Source organism: Grampus griseus, assembly GCF_964374135.1.
Source record: "Grampus griseus genome assembly, chromosome: 2".
Taxonomy (NCBI): domain Eukaryota; kingdom Metazoa; phylum Chordata; class Mammalia; order Artiodactyla; family Delphinidae; genus Grampus; species Grampus griseus.
The window spans coordinates 152,999,911-153,024,690 of record NC_139018.1 but is presented as its reverse complement, the minus strand read 5'-3'; positions in this window follow the sequence as shown (position 1 = coordinate 153,024,690).

Here is a 24,780-nt window from a genome sequence, read left to right as displayed (position 1 = left end):
ATGAGGAGAAGGTAACCTTAAAGTAAGTGAGAATCAAAATTTAACTTCTTAATTTTAAAAAGAGAAAATACTCACAAATCAAGAAGACATAAATAAACAAGTAAATAAAAGAAAATGAGTAAAAGGCACGAATGAGCATTTCATAATGGAAGAAGAGTGATCGAGCAATAAATATATGGAAGTATGTGCAACTCCAGCCATCAAAGAAACAGAAATTAATACTGAGAGACAGTATTTTTAGCTAATTTCATTGGCAGAATGGCTCCTTTTTTCAATTGTCAACTTAGTATCGGTAAAGATGCAGAAAACGGGAATTTTCATACATAACGGTACTGGGAATGATATTCATTTCCTTTAACCCATCATTCCTCATCTAATAATGTACCCTAGGAAATATTTGCAAAGATCTAGGTGCAATGATATTTACTTTAGTGATCTTTAGAATAGTTAAGAAAAGGAAGCAAATTAATATATAACCAACAAGGAACTACTTGAATTATGATTTTTTTTATGCAAGAGAAAACTATGCAGCTATTAGAAAGGACATTATAGATTGTCTTAGTCAATGCTCTTCAGTTGAAATTCACTTAATAAGTAAAGTAAGAATGTAAAATATTGAAAGGTCAAAATAAACTTATGAACACTGGAGGAAACAGACTCACCAGGTCACATAGGAGCTGGAAGCGGAAATCAGGTATCAAGACTACTCACCTTTTCACCCATAGATACCTGTGGTCTCCCATCCTTGCCTCTCCATGGATCACGCTGTTACCCTGCTTCTATTTGTAGATCAGCTCGCTTGCTTTACTCATGATATCTCTGCATAACTTCTGTTTGCAGGTAGCATTTTATCTTGATTTCACCAGTCCCAGCCAACTCACAGGACAAATCAGTACAAAGACCTCCATCCTGGTCATTATAACAGACCAGACTTTCACAGCCTGATTCCAAATTACTAGGAGAGAGAATCTGATTGGCCCCATCAGGGGAGAGAGAGAGAGATAGAGAGGGAGTGTGTGTGTGTGTGCGCGTGTGAGTGTGTGTGATGTGGAGTAGGGGGACACTGGCCGTGGAGTGAGTGAAGAGGTGTTATGAGGTGTGATCATGAGGCCCCTAAGGTCACCTTTTCCAGTCCTAAACTGGGTGGAGAGGGTAGAGTCTCTACAGATGGACTTGGCATGTCTATTACACAGAAGAATATTTAGCGATGTAAAAAGACATACAAACTCTAGTGAATGTAAAAAAGAGTGTGCTAAATATGGTATAATCCTGATTTTTTAAAATAAACGTGCATAGAAAAAATTACTGGAAGAATCCCTGGTGGTGGAATAATGGAAGACTTTTTTAAGATTTCTCTTTTCTAAATTTTCTATAATTTTTTTTTTTTTTTTTTTTTTTTTTTTGCGGTACGCGGGCCTCTCACTGCCGTGGCCTCTCCCGTTGCGGAGCACAGGCTCCGGACGCGCAGGCTCAGCGGCCATGCCTCACGGGCCCAGCCGCTCCGCGGCATGTGGGATCTTCCCAGACCGGGGCACGAACCCGTGTCCCCTGCATCGGCAGGCGGACTCTCAACCACTGCGCCACCAGGGAAGCCCAATATATACATTTTAATAAAGAAAATAAATACAGTAAGGGCATACAAAATTTAAATGAGTAAAAGAGCTTAGGATCCTAAATTAATCCTTATGACAAGATAATCACCCGTATTAACGGGAGACTACTTTATAACCTGGCAGACAACAATACTGTGGTGGGTAATATTCTGAGAATCTCAAGGCAAGGAGTCCTTTTGCCCTAAAGTTCATTACGGTTCTACTTGGGGAATGTGGGCAGTGAACATTTACGAACATGTGTAACCTATAGGGAAAATATCAATACTGGGAAGTTTTTTTTTTTCTTCTAAGATTTCTTTTTTTTTTTTTTTTTTTTTTTTTTTTGCGGTATGCGGGCCTCTCACTGCCGTGGCCTCTCCCGTTGCGGAGCACAGGCTCCGGACGCGCAGGCTCAGCGGCCATGGCTCACGGGCCCAGCCGCTCCGCGGCACGTGGGGTCCTCCCGGACCGGGGCACGAACCCGCGTCCCCTGCATCGGCAGGCGGACTCTCAACCACTGCGCCACCAAGGAAGCCCTCTTTTTTTTTTTTTTTTTAAGAGCAGGTCTAGGTTCACAGCAAAACTGAGAGGAAGAGACAGAAGTGTTCCATATCCCTTTGCACCCCTCTACAGCCTCCCCATTACCAGCATCCCCTATCAGATGGTGCATTCGGTACAACTGATGAACCTACGTTGACAAGGTCCTAATCACCCAAAGTTCATAGTTTGCATTAGGTCCGAGGGTTCACTTGCTGTTGTCTCACACGTGGAAGTTTTACGGCCCTAAAAGTTCTCTGTGCTCCATTTATTCATCCCTCCCGCCATCATCCCACCTGGCAACCACTGATCTTTTCACCATCTCCATAGTTTTGCCTTTTCCAGAACATCATATGTTTGGAATCATACAGTGCGTAGGTAGCCTTTTCAGATTGGCTTCTTTCACTTAATAATATGTATTTAAGCTTCCTCCACGTCCTTTCATGGCTTTATAAGTCATTTCTTTTTAGCTCAGGTTAATAGCCCATTGTCTGTTGCACCACAGTTTATTTCTCCATTCATGTGTTGAAGGACATCTTGGTTGCTTCCAAGCTTTGGCCATTATAAACAAAGCTGCTATAAACAACCCCGAGCGGCTTTTTGTGTGGACACAGTTTTCAGGTCATTTGGCTAAATACCAAGGAGTGTGATTGCTGGATCTTATGTTAAGAATATGTTGTTTTACAAGAAGTTGCAACGTCCAAAAGTGAGTGCACCATTTTGCATTTCCATTCTGATAAGTTTTCTAAACATTTATATATCTGTTACAGTTAGTAATCCAAAAAACACTAAGAAAATGTACAATTTTAGAAGGGAAGGAGAATATTTAAATGCTCTAGTAGTTAGGACAAGACCCTTTCCTTACAAACTAACTATATTCTTGTTTAAAAACACACTTTTCCCTCCAACTCCCTCACTTGTCTGTTGACCCCCAAGCCTATAAACTGCTCATATGCCCTGAAGATCAGCTTGGTAACAGCCTCCTATATCTCTACCAACACAAATCTCAGTTCGCCAGCAAGAATGACCTTACTTTGTAAGAACATTTATCTCAAAGTGAATTTTTAAGAGATGCTGAAAACTCCCCACTTCCATCCCATTCTTCCTAGAAAATAAATATCCATTGAAGATTCACTTCCGTGTGTTAAGACAGTGCCCAGAAGCCAGCATTTAAGACGCAAATGGCCCTTGGAGGGGAATGCATTTAGCCACGAGCACTTTAGCGTGGGTACTTGTATCAGGATATGCTGTCCAGTTCCCTTCCGCAGCCCCGAGAGAAGGAGGGAGACGAGTGGCCTTTAAAAGAAAAGAATCCAAGATTTGAATGGTTGCCAGGCGGCCTCTAGGAAGAAACAGCTGGGATCAGCAGGAAGGCTCTAGACACTTGGCAGGAATCTACCCTGGGCAGGAGATGGGGGAGTCAAGGTTCAAAGGCAAAATAGCAAAGCGTTTATTTAATTCACAGTTATTCCCGAGAGGTGTCCCCATCTTTACAGTTAACCTCTGGAGTTTCCGATCATCTCCCGTTATACAAATCCGGATCAGCGGGAGAAGCCAGAGCTTTGTCCTCACCGGGAGGTGGGTTGGGTTGGTGGATCCCCAACGGGCTGGCCGGCTGCCACGGTGCTATCCCCGGGGCCTAGGGCCAGTCGTTCCTGCCAAGAGTCATAAATCAAGAGTTTTAACCTGTTGCTCTGAAGGTCGAGTCCACAGTTATTTTTCTTGTAGTGCTTTAGCACCCAGTTGAGCTCATGGCTCAGGAGGCTCACAGGAGCCAGGGCACAGCTTGCTCCAGACTATGTTGGCTGAAAAGTGTCCCTAAGACACACTGCTCTGATGTGGCTGCAACTGAGATTTGGGGTTTTAACATTTTGCTGCCTAGTCGACGCCTACAGTACTTAAAAGGCATTCCATCTCACTTAACCATTGGCGGAGCATATTAGGGGTCCTGGGGTGCCGAGATACTTGCCTTCAAGCCTCTTCCTATCCAATAGGAGTGCTTAAACAAATGCAGAATTAAGTTGTTCATGTGAGACGGTTCGTGATAAATAGTAAGAAGGATGCCGATTTCCACGGAGGCAGCGATGGATGTGGTGGAGAGGGGGTGGGAGTTGTAGGGGGTGTAGGGAGGCAAGGGATTATCCAGTGGACTCAATGCAATCCCGGGGTCCTTGTAAGGAGAAGGCAGGGGACACAGGGTGAAAGGAGATGTGACAACAAAGGCAGAGATTGAAGCGGGTGATGTATTTTGAAGATGGAGGAAGGGGCCACAAGCCAAGGAATGCAGGCAGCCTCCAGGAGCTGGAAAAGGTTAGAACAAAACTCTCCCCTGGAGCCGCCAGAAGGGATGCAGCTCTGCTGACATTTTTACTTTGGACCAGAAGACCCATTTCTGACTTCTGACCTCCCAAACTGTAAGACAATAAATTGGTGTTGTTTTAAGCCACTAAATTTGTGATAACTTGTTACAGCAGTACAGGAAACGGAAAACACCCTGGGATGGACCATTTCAGTTTGCAATTTTATTTGGGCTGTTTGACAACAGAGAAGGAAGGTTAAACACCCAGACTCTGGAGTTAGATGGCCAGAAACCAAACCCTAGTGGGCAGCTCTGTGAATTGGGTACATTACTTAACTTCTTTGGGTCTCAATTTACATTTTTTGGTAAAATGGATCCCGGTCGTAAGGATTTACATGAGTTAATACAGGTAACATTCTTGGAACAGTGTCTGGTACACAGCAAATGCTCGACACATTTTAGTTCATTCATACAATATTTTGCAGCACATTTCAGCAAATGTTGTAGCTAGGATTGTGTTGAGCTCTCTAATGCTGCTTTAGGATGGCTGCTACTATAACCATAGTAACTGCTTAAAAATCCAGAAAATGGGCTTTTTCAGTACTCACCCCCAACAGATGCTGCACGGCTGTGATGACTTTGCGGCTCGGGGAAAGCCCCCCATTGCTCCTCCACAGCTGCACATACTTCCTTGGGAAGGATTCTCTTTCTTCTTCCTCTTTCAGAGTCTCTGAAGAGAGGATCAGAACATTCGTGCCATCTGGTCTTGGTAGTTCTGTGGTTCTTGAAACCCAGTTTCATTTCTGTTTATGAAGGTAGAAAATCCTCCAGGCTATATTTAAAACAGTTTCAAGACCAGCCTGACTGTACTGTTCCTGGCTCACCCTGGGAAATTGCCCTTCCTAGTAATGAATTTCTTCTCCTTCCTAAACTGAAGCATATACAGGATTTTTTTTCTGGGAGCCCAAACTTGGAAGAGACTGATCTGGGCTTTGTGAGTGGCAATGAACAACGTGTGTGTGTGTGTGCATGCGTGTGTTTGTGTGTGCACACACGTGCTCACGCACTATCTAAGCGGGCATGCAAGCATTCAGCTGCACCGTTAGCTGCATTACAAAGCTGGCACTTGGAGCTCGAACTGTAACAAGAGTAACGATTCACTGACTGTGGAACCGATCTTCAGAGCTGTACAAAGCAGGAGCTTTTAAGGTCAATCATACTGTTTCTGGGGGGAAGGAACTATTGCCTCATCCCAGGTCAGGAAGATGTTTGCCTATGAATCCTTTTAAGAGGTTTATGGTTTTAGCCCTTACACTTGGGTCCTTGATCATTTTTGAATTAATTTTTATGTATGGTGGGAGGCAGAGGCTCAAATTCATCCCTTTGTATGTGGGTGTCCCATTGTCCCAGCACCATTTGTTGAAAAGGCTACTCTTCCCCCATTGAATTGTCGTGGCACACTTACTGAAAATCAATTGCCTGATAATGCAAGGGCTTATTTTTGGACTCACTGACCTGTATATTCATCCTTATGGCAGCATCACACCATCTTGATCACTGTTTTTTGTAGCAAGTTGTGAAATTGTGAAGTGTGAGTCCTCCCACTTTGTTCTTTTCTCGAGATTGTTTTGGTTATTTGGGGCCTCTTGTATTAGGATCAGTTTGTCAATTTCTGCAGAAGAAAGGTGGCATATATATGTGTATATATATATATATATATTTTTTTTTTTTTTTGCGGTACGCGGGCCTCTCACTGTTGTGGCCTCTCCTGTTGCGGAGCACAGGCTCCGGATGTGCAGGCGTAGCGGCCATGGCTCACGGGCCCAGCTGCTCCGTGGCATGTGGGATCCTCCCGGACCAGGGCACGAACCCATGTCCCCTGCATCGGCAGGCGGACTCTCAACCACTGCGCCACCAGGGAAGCCCTTTTTGGATAGAGATTGAGTTGAATCTGAAGATCAACTTGGGGAATATTGCCATCTGGACAATCTTTCAGTTCACGGACGCATCCTTGAATCCTCTGACAGCCTTGAATTCTGAACTAATGTCTCTAATATGTACCTGCTTAGCAAGGGTCAGGCAGGTGACTCTGACATGTCTAGTCAGAGCACTGAGCAGTGAATTAGTTGGATTTGGGGACATTCACTATCTATGCGCTTTTCTGGGCTGCTTACGTCTCTAGGATGGAGCACGGCACCAAAAGGCCAAACAACTTCACCAGTTCAATGACCACAGGCTTTTTCCCCAGTCTCAGTCAGGTATCAGTCAGATGCTCGATGTTGGTAGGATGAAGTACAGTGAAACTACTTTTCGTCTTCAAAGTCATATGCCGTTCTTTTGGGGATGTCATCTACTCCACGTGAGCCTAGATGATGCTTGGGTGGCCTCCTGTGTCCCATCAATTCATCTACCAAAGAGTTTCTTCGAGTCTAGAGCTGGAGAGGGGTGTTCTCAGAGGAAGAGCCCAACGGTCCAGTGAAGATAGTTGCAGTAACTACATCAACCCTTGAGCATCAAGGAATTAGGAGGACATGGCAGCTTCCGGTGTCATTTTAGGAAAGCAGGAGCTGGTAGACCCACACTTTCGAGCTGTAGGATTGGAACCATCAATCATTCGAACCATTCGAACCATCAGTGGGGCTGCGAAATCAATGCAGCAGTTCCCAACCAGAATTCGTGAGAAGTGCAATAACGAATAGAACAAGTTCATCGGGAAAGGTAAGAGTATGTTTTGTTTCTTGAAACTGCGAATACCAATGTAAATAATTTTTGAGGTTTTGGCGCTTTTGTAGCTGCTGCACGTTTGTTACTTCAGCTGCCCTTGTCTCTTTCTCTGCAGTGATGAGCAGAAGAGGTTTAAAACAATAAGATCTGAGCGTTTAGCTCTGAGCTCGTTAGAAAGAGCAAAGCACAAGGAGATTGAGCTGGACGGACGATGACTCCATTAGCGGTGGGTACTCTGGAAGGGGAGAGGCAGCCTGCTAAATGACCCAGTCCTTTGGAAATAAAGAAAAGAACTCATTCACGAGAAACTGGCCTGGGACTGAAAAATGACCACAGGATTTTACCAGCAAGAAGCCTAAATGTTCCTCCTCATTTGGCCACAAGGAAAACAGACCCAGAAAGAAAGGATTTAACTATTTCGGTTTAAATACCTAAACTCACTCTAACTATGGCCAGTCATGAAACGTGAAAGTTGAAATTGACGATATATGCATTTCTCATGCTAGACAGGCACTTTTTTTTAACACTTTTTGCCAAGTGGAATAAGATAAGGACAATTCATATGTATGAAATTCCTTTGCAGGGGATCAAGGGTAAGAACCTGACCCCTAGGGAATAATGTGCTCCAAATCCGAACTATCTGCTACATCCTTAGCTATTAGGTCAAGGGCTTCAGGCAAGGAAAGTCCTTCAAAATAAAGATTAGGAAGGCATACAGGGCACCTGGGTGTATATCCAGGAGTTTCAAGTGTTTTTTATTCACTAACTGAGACTTAACACCTTGCTGAACAAGGCTGCGGCAGGTCAAGTGTAAGTGAGGACAAGATAGGACGTTTAACTCCCATCAAAAAGAAGGCAGGTTCTGATTAAGCCTCAGAATGTGGTCTGAGGAAGCAGAGGTATCATGTGTGTACATGATATTCTGGGTCCAGCAAATCCCCTCCTCCCACTCTTCTCCTGAGACCTCAGGGGACATAGAAGCGCATGTCTATATATACGGTAACGAGTAAAGGACGGTGCACCTTCCCAAGAGACCCCACTGGGTGAAACCTTAAAATTTTCAGTTGTTGAACCCTAAGATCAACTTGCACCCTTCCTATAAAAGCCCTTCAAGCCCAGGAATAAAAATGCCATCTGGTACAACTCAGCGCTCTGGAAATACGGATTCCCCCCAGCCCAGGGGGTGAGATCCAAGGAGGAGTGTGCCTGCCACGTTGGTGCCTAGATTCCATCCCTGGCACTCCTAGCCACACCTCTTCTCTGCTCTATTTCTTTCCTTTTTTTTTTTTTTTAATTCCCCACGCTGTACCTTTCATCCCCTTGACTCATTTATTTTGTAACTGGAAGTCTGTACCTTTTCATCTCCTTCGACTGTTTCTTTCCTCCACCAGCCCCGCTCCCTTCTGGCAACCACCTGTTTGTTCTCTGTATCTATAACTCTGTTTCTGTTTGGTTATGTGTGTTCATTTGGGTTTTTGTTGTTGCTGTTGTTTTTTAGATTCCACATATAAGTGAAATCATATAGCATTTGTCTTTCTCTGTCTGACTTATTTCACTGAGCAAAATACCCTCTGGGTCCATCCATGTTGTCCCAAACTGCATGATTTCATTCTTTTTGATGGCCGAGTAATATTCCATTGTATATATACACCACATATTCTTTATCCATTCTTCTGTTGATGGCCCTAGACTCTATCCCTGGCACTCATATCCACACCTCTGTTCTACTTTTAGGGGAAAAAAACCCCAAACAAAACATATTTAAAAACCATGAAGCCCACATTATTTGTGGTCTTGTTTTTATTATTCTGGGATTCCAGCCACAGTCCTAGTCTGCTCTTCCTTTTTCCAAATAGCCCTTTCTACTCAATTCTTCTTTACACTTTCCCATTTTTGTCATCAACCCTCTCTATTCCTGATTTCTATATGCTCGACTCTTCTTCTTCTCGGGCTGCCCCTACTTCTGAATCCTATGAAAAGGCTTGTGATGGGGGAGGGGGAAAAGGAGACGTAAAACGTGGAAATAAGACGTTGAGGAATCATCCCAAAGAAATGGGACAAATCCGCCCCACTCCCCCAACCTGAGTCCCACAATGAAGTTTCCACTTCGGTGGTTTTTGCTTCTTTTCACTGCCTCTTTGATACATTTCCCAGATTTTTTTTTTCAAGTCAAGGTCGTATCTGCCAAAGATTGAAGGGCAAAACCCTCCACCCAACAGATAACCCACTACATAACATTTTCTAATTTGTATCAGAATGTGCTTGGAATAAGTCTTTTTTACTTTTTTCCCCCAGAGTCGCTTTACCAAGGTTTTCTGGCTGATTATTTGGCAAGAAGCCTTGATTGTATAAAGTTAAACAAAGTTGTAAAAATGTAATTTCCTTATATAAACAACAAGTGCTACACTCTGATAAATAACTTCAGATTTCTTTGCTGTTTTATGTAGGTCCTTAATTCCCAATCCCTCCCACTAAGTCTTTCCTTATATCAATTCTAATTTTAATTTTTAAAGTAAGCGCTGCAAATGATCATAGGTTGAATGAGAGCAAAACCATTCTAATGAATTAGTTATTAAAAGGAAGGACATATGGGCTATGTGTTAGAATTTCGTATAAATTCACATCTAAAAGTGATCATCTTATTCATTCAACTCATTTTACAGGTGAGAAAACTGAGGCCCAGGGGTGCGGCAAAATTTGCCCAAAGTTGCACGTGAGTTGGGGGATGTCCTGCCTCCCCTCTGGGCTTCTTCATTTATAGTTCTCTCCACCTGGAAACTAAAGGCCAGCACTTAGCCCTACCTTCACCCCCGCCCCTTTTCTCCTTCTCAGCCTGGTGGTCACTTTCCACAGAATAATTTCTGTGAAAATCCACCAAACCCATAATCTAGCAGAGCAGCCCCTGCTTACCTCTCTCCCACTTATGGCAACGTGGTGCTTTTCGGTTGTTTATTCGTCAGTCTCGGACTCTGAACTGTGAACACTTTTCCTTCGTTCTTTGACACAGAGCTTCTTACAGTCCCTGAATAAATATTTGCTGGGGGATTTATCCAGGTCTCCGGCTCTCCCAGACCATCCTCTTACTTTTATATCAGGACCTGCAAAACTTAGAGTGTACTTTTATTTGGGACCATGCTGCGCAGCTTGTGGGATCTTAGTTCCCTGACCCGGGATTGAACCTGCGCCCCCTGCAGTGGAAGCATGGAGCCTGAACCACTGGACAACCAGGGAAATCCCTAGAGTATAGTTTTCACATTGGTTTTTCATTCTCTTCGGCGAGTTTTAGGCAAAGAGGTGGATCCCCACTTTTAAAGTCCTTTGTAAAGACAAGAACTCCACTGTGGTCCTCCTGACTCTTAGCTTAGAGACCTATCCAGGACGCTGGGACGCCCGGCAGAGTGTGAGGGCAGTTCTATGTTGCTCTGTGTTCACATGCTACATGTTAACATGCTACTACCCACAGTCACATCCACCTAAAACTCTCTCACTGAGATTTTCAGAGAGAACTTTTCTCCGTTAGTCTTTGTTGAGGAGCACACCATAACTAATTTTAAAATGTAATTCCATTTTTTGTTATACTGGAAATCATTCATTATCTCTCTGGCATTTCATCCATGTCAGCAACTGCCTCCAAATGGTGATGTAAGGATTTTTTGATGAAATGCAGTATTAAAGACTGACCTTTCCCCTATCTTTCTTCATCTTTAAACGTCTGTGTCAAATATATTTCTGCGTTTAGGCGCCTCCAAAAGTTGTAGAACTTGGCAATTCTTCAGCAATGACCTAATCTGGCCACTTTACTGTATAAATGAGGAAACTTGCTCATCACTGAGCGCAGCAAAGCTCAGTGTTTGGTGGAGCCTCAGTCCACTGAGCTCTCTCTGTTCAACCTCCTCCATGCTCTCCCCTGCACCTATGCAAGCCAGTCATGAAGAGACATCCAACAATGGCTTACTCTCTTTGGTTCCATTTAATTCACGTTGAAGTGTGTCCATGACGTTAAGGCCCTGTGACAGCTGGATGTAATGGGGATGATGTTAGTAACAAGGCCACTGATGCACTGTCCTTCTAAATGATTCCCCTTTGTCATTCTCTGGGGATCATCACCATTCTATGCCAAGAAGCTAATTTTTTCAGGGAAGGAAAAGGCGGATACCACCTAAAATGAGACGGCACCTTGTAGCACAGGCAGGCTTGCATGGGGGTTGAGCCAGCCTGTGGGTCCGCGTCTCCCTTAGCCTGGAGGGGTGTTGAGGGTTTGAAAGTCACTGCTGGTGTGGAATACAGCACCTGGGGAACCAGTCTGCCACTCCAACAAAAGTTCCATTCAGAGTAAGGTTTTCAGTTTTACTCAGCCAGGTAACATCTGAAATCACCAATAGCTGGAATGGTGACAATAGCATGAAACTGGACCTGGAGATGGTCTCCAAGTCTATGCAACACTTCTCAAAACTCTACGAGCTGAACGTTACAAGGAATGTTACTATAAATCATGAAGATCCTATCTGGCTCAAGGGAAAAAACTAAAAGCCTGCCCGGGGCTCTGTTTTCAGGGCCTCTGATGATTTCAGGATATTAAATGTCAGTGACACTCTTGGCCATAAGCTCTTTGACAATGGGTCTGTGGCCCCTGTTGAACAGCAGGCAGGCAGCCACGTTACTGAAGATCGCAAATTGGTAACAGACAGAAAATCTAGGTTATGGACTGTAAAATGCCTTCAAGCATTTTCTCAACAAATGCAGCATCGTGCGAATGATCTACAAGGACGCAATATTGTAGTAAAGGGAAAGTTCTCGCAACAGGAATGAGGGGCGTCTCGCCCGTGGGAAACCTCACTCCTCTTCTGGTGCATTAGGTTGTTATAGAAAAGCAGGTGTTGATACAAGAAGAGTCTGACTTAGGAATAAAGTAATAAAGTAGATCAAAGGCAATAAGCAATCGTCCCAGAAACCAACTGCTCAAGACGCTGGTTATTAAACACTGATTTTTGCTCCATAACTGACTATACAGGAGGCCTAATCCAGTCACTAAGGTGGTGTCAGATACTTCGTTTATTCGTTTCTTTATTTAGCAGGTATTTTATTGAAAGCGTATTGTGCCAGGCATTATTATAGACTCCAGAGATAGCAACGTGGAAAAAAGAAAATCTCTGATCTCGTGGAGTGTGCTAAGTAAATTTGAATTCTTCCTGATCTTTGGGCATTTTTACTTTAGTATAACAGGTGGGCCTGGGAGAAGCTGAATTACAGTACTGGCACAGTTTGAATCTACAGACTGATAGAGTTAATCCTCTTCCTAAAATACACCTGGAGTACCGTGGAAGGCTACACATCTGGTTTTCAGTACGTGAGCAGATCAAGTTACAATGCTATTTATACAATGGAATCCCATTTTGTTCAAATGTATCTGCGGAGAAGAAAGTACCAAAAGGCTTAGCCCAAATTTTATTTATTTATTTTTAATTAATTAATTAATTTTTGGCTGCATTGGGTCTTCTCTGCTGCGCGCGGGCTTTCTCTAGTTGCGGAGAGCAGGGGCTACTTTTCGTTGCGGTGCGCAGGCTTCTCATCGCGGTGGCTTCTCTCGTTGAGTAGTACAGGCTCTAGGTGCACGGGCTTCAGTAGTTGTGGCTCGCGGGCTCAGTAGTTGTGGCTCGCGGGCTCTAGAGCTCAGGCTCGGTAGTTGTGGCGCACGGGCTTAGTTGCTCTGCAGCATGTGGGATCTTCCTGGACCAGGGCTCGAACTCATGTCCCCTGCATTGGCAGGCGGATTCTCAACCACTGTGCCACCAGGGAAGCCCTTTTGTTTTTTTAAATTAATTTTTATTGGAGTACAGTTGATTTACAATGTTGTGTTAGTTTCTGCTATACAGAAAAGTGAATCAGTTATACATATACATATATCCACTCTTTTTTAGATTCTTTTCCCATATAGGTCATTATGGAGTATTGAGTAGAGGTCCTTGTGCTATACAGTAGGTCCTTATTAGTTATCTATTTTATATATAGTAGTGTGTATATGTCAACCCCCATCTCCCAACTTATCCCCCACCCCTGGTTCCCCCTTGGTAACCATATTTTGTTTTCTACATCTGTGACTCTATTTCTGTTTTGTAGATAAGTTCATTTGTACCCTTTTTTAAAGATTCTACATATAAACAATATCATATGATATTTATCTTTCTCTGTCTGTACACCCAAATTTTAAAAGCAACCATGGGATAATGGAGGCATTTCGTTTACCTCTTGAGGCTTGTCTGTGTTTTCCAAATTTTCTATACTGGGGGTGGGAAAGGAAAATGTAAAGGAAGGAAAATTAAAAAGGATGCGATAGCGAGAAGATAACACTGCAGGCACCTGGGGCTCAGCCCTCCTGAGACGTCTGAGTGTGTATGTAGAACGTACACTACAGTTTTCTCCCCAGGAAGCAAGAAGGCTGAGATTTCTATCCATCAACTTCCATCCCTTATTGGCTAAGGGTTGCTCTCAAGGCATTACCTCTCTAGCACTTCTTACCTGTTCTTTATGCAGGACAAGCAACGCTTGTGCCCAAAGAAAGCCCTTGGGTAGAGAGAGACTGGCTCCTTGAGTAAGGATCCTCCAGATTGAGGCTGCAGGGAACCTCTTGGGTGGACTCAGGGGGTGAGGGTGGGGCAGTGACAGGGTCTGAGACACCTCTGGGGCAGACGGCTTGAAAATCCCAGTGCTTTAACACCATGCGAGTTCCCTTTTTGCTCATGTACAGCCTTTACAGGATCAGCAGCTCTCCTGGGCAGCGTCCACGGTGCAGTTCCCCCATCTCAGTGGCCCTTGCTCCTGGCAAGCAGACAGGGACGCGCAAGGTCATGGAAGGTGGTAAGGATGTCTGGTGGCCCCGCCTGGCAGGGGAGGAGGTCGCTTCTGCATGTGATTCATTTTCCCAAACTCAGCCATGTGGTCCGCACTGAACCGTACAGGATTTTGGAAACCCCATCTTCCTGCAGAGTTGGCAAGCATCTTGCAAGGCTCGAAAGTGAGTCTTGTTTCCTTGCTGAACCCATGAGAGTTCTCTAAATATCTGGTGCTTACTGGGTGCTCAACGCTTTTTAGAAAATGACCCTGAGTTCTTTATACGGGCTATTTCAGATACAAATAATTCTATGTCATAGTACTGAGAGGCACAGAAGAGAAACCGAGGTCTAGTGTGGCCAGTGCCTTAGACTGGAAGACAGAACAGGAGCTCATTTTGCACCTGCTTTGGACAAGGTATGTGACTTTGGACATATTAGCCTCTTGATTTGAAAAAGAATAATATCCTGGGACTTCCCTGCTGGCTCAGTGGTTAAGAATCCACCTGCCAATGCAGGGGACACAGGTTCGAGCCCTGGTAAGGGAAGATCCCACATGCTGCGGAGCAACTAAGCCTGTGTGCCACAGTTACTGAGCCTGCGTTCTAGAGCCCACAAGCCACAACTACTGAGCCCACGTACCACAACTACTGAAGCCCGCGTGCCTAGAGCCGTTGCTCCGCAACAAGAGAAGCCACCACAGTGAGAAGCCCGCGCACCGCAAGGAAGAGTAGCCCCTGCTCGCCGCAACTAGAGAAAGCCCGTGCGCAGCAACAAAGACCCAACGCAGCCAAATAAATAAATTTATTAAAAAAAGAATAAAGTCCTTTATACTTATAACATTCTATGATTATTTAAGCTAAATAGCTGGTTTTATATATATATATATATATATATAAAAAGAATCTATATTTTTACATTGATTATATATGTGTATATATATATATACACACACACACACACACACACACACACACACACACACACACACACACACACATTAAAAAACTCTTCGTATTTATGTTGGTTAATTTTATGTGGCACCTGACTGGGCCACAGGGCGCCCAGATTACACATGATTTCTGGGTGTGTCTAGGTGTGTTTCGGATTGAGATTAACATTTGAATCAGTGGACTCAGTAAAGGGTAAAGAAGATCACCCTCCCCTATGCAGGAGGAGCCTCATCCAATCCGCTGAGGGCCTGAATAGAGCAAAAGGTGGAGGAAGAACATGGGCCCCTTCTGCTTCCTGTCTACCTGCTGAGCTGGGACACTGGACTTCTCCTGCCCTTGGACTGGGGCTTACATCCTGGGCTCCCTGCATCTCAGGCCTTTGGACTCAGACTGGAACCACAGCACTGACTCTCCAGGGCTCCGGCTTGCTGAACGCAGATGGTGGGACTTCTCAGCCTCCATCATGGCATGGGTCAATGCTTCATAATACATCTCTTCATAGATATTGGTTCTGTTTCATATATTATTGGTTCTGTTTCCCTGGAGAACCCTGACTAGTAAATATAGAACAGGGCCAGGTGGGTTACAACCAGGACTTGAGCGCCCACTCTGGAATGTTCTGTACTTGTTGAATGACCCTGGGTAGTCATACACCTGTGTGTGTTGAACTTGACCCTTTCAGTCATGTCATCTTATTATTATCTTGCTTTCCCCTCAGAGAGGAAGTGTGTTCATCCCGTGGGGCAGCCAGGCAGGTGTGTGTCGTCAGAGGTGAGGGAATGCTGGCAGCGGCAGGGGGCAGGGGTTGCATCCCTGTCCTGTGGGCTGTGACAGTAGAAACAACACAGGGCCTATTGAGAAACACGCGGAGAGCACAGCCCTGAGGTCATCTGGCCTCACCCGCAAAGCCGTGTGCCTTGCTCAGTGCTAACGTTTCTAGGGTGAGACGGGCTTTGGATATTTATTACGCACCAGAGACCAGTAAACCACATGCCGATTAAAAGGCTACATTTTTCTAGCTAACAAAACAGTGCGCAGTGCCAAGCAACAGGGAAGTCTTTTTTCAGCAATGTTAACACAGACAAGGCAGTCGGCGAAGGACCGTAATTCCAGGAAACTCAGCTAAAAGAATTTGACATTATAATAGGAACAGTTAGTTATGCATTTAGAGCCCAGTTTATCTCAGAAAAAAAATACTGAGTGTTTTTCCTATCAGATATGGGAAACCATATGAAACATCTTCAGTAACTTTTTCATTCTTCATTCATTTGTTTCATTCTTCATTAAATTCTCCAGATATTGACTGAGTGGCATTTCAGCAGGCATCCATATGGGCCCTTGACATAACCACCATGGGACTTGGGGGTCAAGGGGCACCAACACAAGCTAACATGAAGCTCAATCTACGACTTTTGTCATAACAAAGTCCTTTGTCTGTGACCCTGGGGTCTCCTGTCTTCTACCAGCATCTGTGAAACACTATCAGGAAAGCTCGATAGCTTGTAAATAGAATAAAATCTCAAATTCTACATAATTCCTGACAAGGCCACACAACCAGTGAAAGGTGAAACTTTAATTTGAACCTTAATAGTTTGTCTCTGAAGTCCGCAGTCTTAAACAAACACTTTTCACACTGCATCAAAGCTAGGGAACTAATTTTTCCAGTAGAGTGAAGGCAGGATTTTAAAGGGAATGCTGCATTTGGATTGAATATTGGAGAACAAACGGGCATGTAAGAGAAGACAAGGGAGGAAGGATCCTCCAGGCAGAAGGACTATAGTGCAAAGGCTGGAGGCACACAGTAGGTTCCAGACACAGTGAGAAGGGTGTTGTCAACTGCAGTGCTGCGGAATTGCCTGGGCAACGGGGCAAGAGAGGAGGCTGGGAAGAAAGGCAGAGGCCAGAACATGAGTGGGCATGTGTGCTCACTTATCTTTTCTAGTGGGCTGTGTGTTTGTGTCTCTGCCGTCAAAATCATATGTTGAAATTCTAACCCCCGTTGTGATGGTGTCAGGAGGTGGGGCCTTTGGGAGGTGATGAGGTCATGAGGGTGGAACCCTCATGATGGAATTAGTGTCCTCATAAAAGGACAGAGAGAGCTCCTTCGCCCCTTCCTCCAGGTGAGGACACAGTGAGAAGATGCCATCTATGAACCAGGAAGAGGGTTCTCCCCAGACTGTTGGAGCCTTGATCTTGGTCTTCCAGCCTCAAGAACTAGGAGAAGTAAAAGTCTCTAATGATTAGAATCTATGGTGCTCTCTTATAGCAGTCTCCATGGACTAAGACATTTGTAGAAATTATTTTAAGGATTTTAAACAGGGAGATGACATGACTGGATTTGCGGTTTTGCAAGCTCCCTCTTGAACAGTGAACAGGATGAATTGGGAGAGTCAGAGAGATCAAGTCAGAAGCAGGTGGGATCATCTACGTGAGATGTGGTGAAGGCCTGAGCTTTGCAGCATATACGGTTTAGGTGCCAGTATGTTAATGTAATGCCTAATGACAGTAGCAATGAACTTGGAATTACTCCATTCAGAATAGTTGTGTTTTTAGTTCCTGAGCCTTGATCTTTTCACTTTATAAAAGAAGCAGAGAAAGTCAACTGAATGTCATGATATTGTGTCTGCCAATTCCAGATGCAGAAGACGACTGGGGAGAAGCTGAGTCCGCAGGCCCTGCGACTGAGGAAAGCATATATGATACTGAGGGACAGGCTCTCTCTCCTTACTTCACTATGGCCAAGAAACACGGAGAAAAGCTAGCAGAGAATTCCTATCCAAAGAAGAGATCCTCCAACCTTTCCGAGCAGGGCCCACTTAGGCAGAATAACATAGCCCATAGCACATATAACTCACTTTTTCCTCTTTCTTCATAGGAAAAACTCTGGTGACAACAAAGGTCATTGCAGAAGCAAGTTAGGGGTATCAGTGTGAGCATCATGGATTTATCTCTGTTTTGGCAATAGGATGTAGATAATTTATTCTTGGTTCACAAATCACGTCCTTAATTTTATTTTTTTAGTAAAGTATAGTTGATTTACAATGTTGTATTAGTTTCTGGTGTACAGCAAAGTGATTCAGTTTTTTACTATAAATATATATTCTTTTTCATATGGTTTATTACAGAATATTGGATATAGTTCCCTGTGCTGTACAGTAGGACCTTGTTGTTTATCTATTTTATATATAGTCGTTTGTATCTGCTAATCCAAAACTCCTAATTTATCCCTCCCCCACCCCCTTTCCCCTTTGGTAACCATAAGTTTGTTCTCTATGTCTGTGATTCTGTTTGTTTTGCAAATAAGTTCGTTTGTGTCATATTTTAGATCCCACATATAAGTGATATCATACGATATTTGTCTTTCTCTGTCTTACTTCACTTAGTATGATAATCTCTAGGTTCATCCATGTTGCTACAAATGGCATTATCTCATTCTTTTTTACGTCTGAGTAGCCAAATAACGTCTTTAAGTTTAGTTACGGGAAAACTCTAGTCCAAAACATTGTTTATCAAGATATGCATCACTACACATTGTAGGCTTAGCAAAACAATCCACAACAAATTAAATTGATAACAAGGACACAAAAGAAACAGTAATCTGTGGTTAAAAATCAATAATACCAGCAATTGAAAAAGATAACTTGTGCAGGATCCCCTAAGTGAGTAATATCCATTCATTCTTCCTCTTTCCTAAGAGAGCCTGGAATTTGTTTGAGGAATATACTCTCCCCTACACAGCCAAGCATTTTACGAGAGGCTAGTCCATTCCTAGCTCCTGATGGTAGATTCTAGTTTGCCACCATAAGCCCCATTTGCCTTGCTGGTGATTAATTTAGGTCCGGGCAGGTGACAAAGGCTCTTCAGGACGCTGCTGTGTCAGAATGTATTGCCCGGGAAAGCTTTCTCTACCTTGCAACCTTGAGAGGTGCCGGCCTGTTACAGAGGAAGGAGAGCCAAGATAGAGCTAAAGAAGTGAGCTCCCACAGCTTTGGACTTCTTGTTTTATGGAATAATAAATGTCCTTATCGTTTAAGCCATTTGAGTCAGATCACTATATCTGTTGTAAAACCCTCCCGATACATTGACACACCTAGAGTGATCATGTACTGACAACAAAACCCCCTTCCAGAAGCTTTGCACTAACAAGCCCCCAAAGAGCAGTCAGGCTTTTGAGAAGAATTCTGAACTGGAATCTTTGATTAGCTCTAGAAATTGCTGATAGGCGTTTGTGAATACCGAGTGTTATTAATCCTGCTGACTCGCTCATTAAGTTACTACTAAGGAGACCTTCCAAGTGAACGTAACATGAAGGTTTAAGAGACAAAGAAAGAATGTCCATTTTTAGACCAGCTCTTGGCAGAGGTTGGAATACAAACATTAAAAAAACAAACAAAAAAAAAAAAACAAAAAAAAAACTGTCCTAAAAATAACTGGTGACATCCCACCCCAGTAGAGGGACTGGTGGGTAATTTCTCCTACAATAAGTATTCCCAATAGGAGTTAAACTGCTGTTTGTTGCATACAAGCTGTAGATAAAACACACTGCTAAGTTCTAACTACCAGGGGATGGTTTATTATAATTACGGTAATTTAGAAAAGACTCCCATAAACTCATTTTGGCTTAGAATGCACAAACCAGCAAAAAATTCTTTCCTGTTCCTCTTCTGATAGTTATACGCAGACTTTCCACCAGATACTTGTTTACAATCTTCATTAAAAATTTGGACTGGCTCATCAAAGCCAACAATCTGTTCTCTTTGATTTTTTTTTTTTTTTTGTGAACCAATGGGTAGTATTTCGTTCTCTTTGCATTCTCTCTAAAGAGTTTGTGAAAATTTACATAATTTTAATTGAAAGATAAGGAAGCAGTTGCCTAGAAAGAATGTGGGACCCTGGGAAGCGGCCCTGTGCTCTCTTCCTCTGCCAGGCTGGGTTCTTCCCTCTGCTTTCACATAAAATGTTTGTGAAATGTACCAAAAACTTAGATGAGAAACCATATTGTCTCAAGGAATTATGTTAATTTTCCTCTTTCAGTTTGCAAGGAATAGAGACTTTCTCTTACTTCAGATGGTGATTTATTAAAGAGGAAAGAAAAAGAAGAATCAGGAAATTACATCAATGACTGGATAGCCACCATGCAAAGGAAAAAAGAACAATGGCTTTTTATCAGTTAGGACACAGTAACAGCATCAGTGACAAGAATTCTGGGGACCAGATAGCTTTTTGTGTCCTCAGACCTGGACATCTGTCACCCTCTACTTATTATGGCCACACTTGTGACTCTGTTTCTTCTAAATCTGGTTTGCTCTACTGCCATCTACTGCCTCTGAAAGATAGTTTCTCTCTACATAGAATTCCAGGTTTTGACAGTGGTTTTGTTCTTTTGTTTGTTTGTCTGTTTTTTAGCACTTTAATGTTATCATTTCATTGTCTTCTGACTTGCGTTGTTTCTAATGAGAAGTCAGTTATCATTCTTATTGTTGACACTTCATTTTTTAAAAAATCTCTTTCCAATCTCTGACTTACCTGGATAATTTCTATCAACCTGTGTTCAAGTCCACTAACGTTTTCTTTTGAAGATTCAAACTGCTGTTAATGTCATCTAGTGAATGTTTAATTTTAGGCATCCATTTTAGAGTCCTAGAATTTCCATTTTGTTTTTTAGAAATCCCTTTGCTCTCATGAAATACCCCTATCTCTTACCCATTATATTCACCTTTTTCTGTAAATTCTTAAAAATGCTTATAATAATGGTTTTTAAATTCTTGACACTAATTCCAATAACTGGGGTTAACTGCAGGTCTGCATATATTGACTATGTTTTCTCTTTGTTACTGGTCATTGTTTCTGGCTTGTTTGCATGTCTCATAATTTTTTTTTACTGTATCTAAGATATGTGTATTCAAAGACAATGAAAATCGAAGTGTAATAATATTTTGATTTTATTTCTCAGAGAATGCAAGCCCTTCTCTTCTGTTGACAGGGTAAAGGGCTAATTATTTAAATTCCTTCCAGAGTCTAATTGACTGGGTCTTGGCTGAAGTTTTAATTAGATTGAGATGACCTATGCTTAGACCAACCCTCAGCTCCCACACAACTGCTATCTTTTTGAAGTTTTCCATATTTGAGCTAATGGGCTTCCCTTTTAAATATTTTTTCATTTACTTTGGATTCAATTCAGCAGAGTCCTGGAATCCAAGCACTGTGTGAATGCCAGGGTCTTTGTGAGTTGCTCTGAATGTTAGCTCTTTCTTCACTGATTTTTTTCTTGTCAAAGTTTGAGGGTAAGGGTCAGAATGTGAGAGTCAGTTGGGCCAATTTGTTTTTGCACTTGGGACTCTTCCATATTCTGGTTCACCTCTCTGGCCTCCACGATCATCTGAATCTCAGCTAATTTCTTCTCCTCCCTGCAAAGTCTCTCTAGGACGGCCCTGCCATCCTTATTCCAGAAGCTCTTCCTTATGAGCAGAGGCTGTCCTGACTCTCCCTTTGCCAAGAAACAGCTCATTTCTCTGAAATCCAGTTCATTAAGCTTTCTTCTACCCCCGATCTGTTAGCCCCTGGGGAGAGTATGATTTTTATATGTCTGGGTTTCTCTTGGTGTTAACCATGTGAGCAAAGGTCTTTCATGTCCTCCTACATTCTAACCTGAAGTGGAAGTCAGGGTCAAATTTGAATTTTTAAAAGTAAAACCATAAAATCACTAAAAGAAAATGGAGGCTAATTTATTTTAAAATTCGGAGTGAAGAAAGTCCTTTCAAAGCAGGATCCGAACCTCAGGATCTCACAAGTCAGAAGGAAAATGATTTACTCTCTCTCTCATATATATGAGATACATATATATCTATACATACATATATTTCTATATGTCTCTTCAACTTCAGTGTAGTAAAATATACCAGAGACTGAGATGACAAACTCAGAAAGAAATACTTGCAACACATAAGACAAAGATGACTTCAAAAAATATTAAGAGACTTTTAAATAAATAAATAAATATTTTTTAAAAATGGAAAAGGTAGGTAGCTAACATAAAAATCATCATAAATAGAGTATCCTCACAAAAATATGCTCACACTCACTGAAAATTAAGGACTGCAAATTGGACTGAGACACTATTTTTGCCCCTCACCTTGACAGAGTTAGGTGCTAGCAAGGGTCTGGGAAACCAGCTCTCATACACACTATGGACTGGGTATAAATTAGCATAGCATCCTTAGATGTGTTCGCTTTGTGTTATGTTCAAGTGTTTTTTGGTGATATCTAACAAAGTTAGAAAATTAATACAACCTTTGACCCAGCAATTTCAGTTCTAAGAATTTATTCTACAAATACACTGAACATGCACATAAGGATATATGCAAAAGTGGAACCATTGCTGTATTGTTTTCAAGAGGGAAAACTGAAAATAACCTTAATATTCACAGTAGGGTCCTGGCTCAAAATTTACAGCTTATCATCTCAGTGGAATATTTTGTAGCTAGAAGGAAATTAGTAGAGCTGTGTATGCTGATACAGAAAGATCACCAAGGTATATTGCCAAGGGTAAAAATCAAGTTATAGAATAATATGATTTATATGTTCCCATTTGTATATATAAATAAGAAGATCTATGGATGTGTATCTACAGGACAACATGCAGAAGGTACACAAGGAATTGTTAAGGAGTGGGACTAAGAGTCTGAAGGGCTGATTTTTCATTTTAAACCATATTATTATTTGAATTCTTAAAAATCAAGGACCGGGGCTTCCCTGGTGGCGCGGAGGTTGGGGGTCCGCCTGCCGATGCAGGGGACGCGGGCTCGTGCCCTGGTCCGGGAGGATCCCACATGCCGCAGAGCGGCTGGGCCCGTGAGCCATGGCTGCTGAGCCTGCGGGTCCGGAGCCTGTGCTCCGCAACGGGAGAGGCCACAACAGTGAGAGGCCCGCGTACAGCAAAAAAAAAAAAAAAAAAAAAAAAATCAAGGACCATAGTTATTTTTATAAAATAAAGGCAGGAAGTTATCACTATGCTATGAAATAGGGCATTTAACAATGCTTATTACTGACTTACATGGATATCGTGTCGTAGACCACATCATATTCTCAAATATTCTCAGAGTCCCTTGCAGAGTCTTGCACACAGGAGAAGCAATGTGCAAATGAATGAACACGTGAAACGATGATTTTTTTAATGAATTTTTAATTTATTTATTTTTGGCTGTGTTGTTTCTTCGTTGTTGCGTGCGGGCTTTCTCTAGTTGCGGCGAGCAGGGGCTACTCTTCATTGCGGTGTGCGGACTTCTTACTGCGGTGGCTTCTCTTGTTGTGGAGCATGGGCTCTAGGCTCACGGGCTTAGTTGCTCTGTGGCATGTGGGACCTTCCCGGACCAGGGATCGAACCCATGTCCCCTGCAATCGCAGGCAGATTCTTAACCACTGCGCCACCAGGGAAGTATCGAAACGATTTTTTTTTTTTGGGACAGTATGTGGGAGATACGCAAGTTTGCAGAATCTATTGATAATGTTAAAATGCTGATAGATTTAACAAATCTCCTTCTTCAGTTGGCCAGGTAATGACCAACTTTGCTGACCTGAATTCAGAGTTCCTCGTCCGTCATAAAGGTTTTGAAATAAAAATAAACAAACTTCTCCTTTTGGGGGGGACTGAGCTGTCATTCCAGGAGAAACAAGGATCTCTTGTCTTGCATGAACTGTGACAGTATTTTGGAAATCAAGGGCCACTGGTCTCAGAGTCAGGATTCTGTGTTCTGTTGTCTTCGCTTTGCTACTAACTGGCGTGTAACCCAAAGTGGGTGACTCTTCCTCTCTGGGCTTCATTTGTGAAATGTTGGCTGATGGCTAAGGTTTCTTATCCCTTTACAATTTTTTTTTTTAAAGGACAGCCCAAAATAAATGTAAGGAGCACATTCTTCATTTATACTTAAAAAAAAATTTTATTTTTGTACAACAATCCAAATGCTAATTTACTTCCCCAGAGAGGCCAAACCCAGTTTGTAGACTTTGCTCCTATAAATCTGAGGCTGGGTTTTCATTGTCGATGGAAATCTTGGCTCTCTAAACTTTGGCTACTTCGTTTTCTGGGGGTATATATAAGCTCAGAGACATGCATTCAACACGTTTCTGGTTCCCTATGTTACCGATGGATATATAGATGTATATACCTATTTTGTGCTAAATTTGTTTCAGTCATCTAGGTGAAGGAGTATTTAACCTGATGAGTTCACTCCGGCCATTATTTAGAGCTTCCGAACTTCAGCAAGAAGCTAGAGTAAAGCTTAAGTTCTTTTTCTTACACCTTCAAATGAGGTTCCCCAGTGACTCTGGGGAAAAGCCATTCAGTATCTGGCTTTCTGATGTTCCAGCTAATAACTGCTGAACTCTGCTAATTTGCTGAGAAACCACATCGATTGCCGGGCGCACTAGTCTCTGCACAGGGGACATAGTTAAGATAAACAGTGGTTCCTTCCAGGGCTTCGTTTAGCTCTAAAACTAGAAAGGGAAAGACTATTCATCAGTAGGTGAAACAAGACTGTGCCAAAGGGAGTTCAATTAGGCAGAGACAAATGCGGGAAAAGGGAGGGATGGGGTCTGTATCCAAGCACCGGCAGGATCTCCTTAGAAACGGCGGGTTCAGAGCAACCACAGTCCAGCCCCATCCCAGAGAAGCCTCTGAGGACAAAACCCGTGTAAACCAAGCCTGTTTCCTCTGCCCAAGAAAAATGAACTTGTAGCCACCTTGCAGGGCTATTTTAGGATAGAAATGCAGCTGGCTCCTTAGGGAGCAGTTCTGTTTTCTTGGTTCTTTATTTATTTGCAATAAACACAGTTGGGAAAAAAAGCCACTT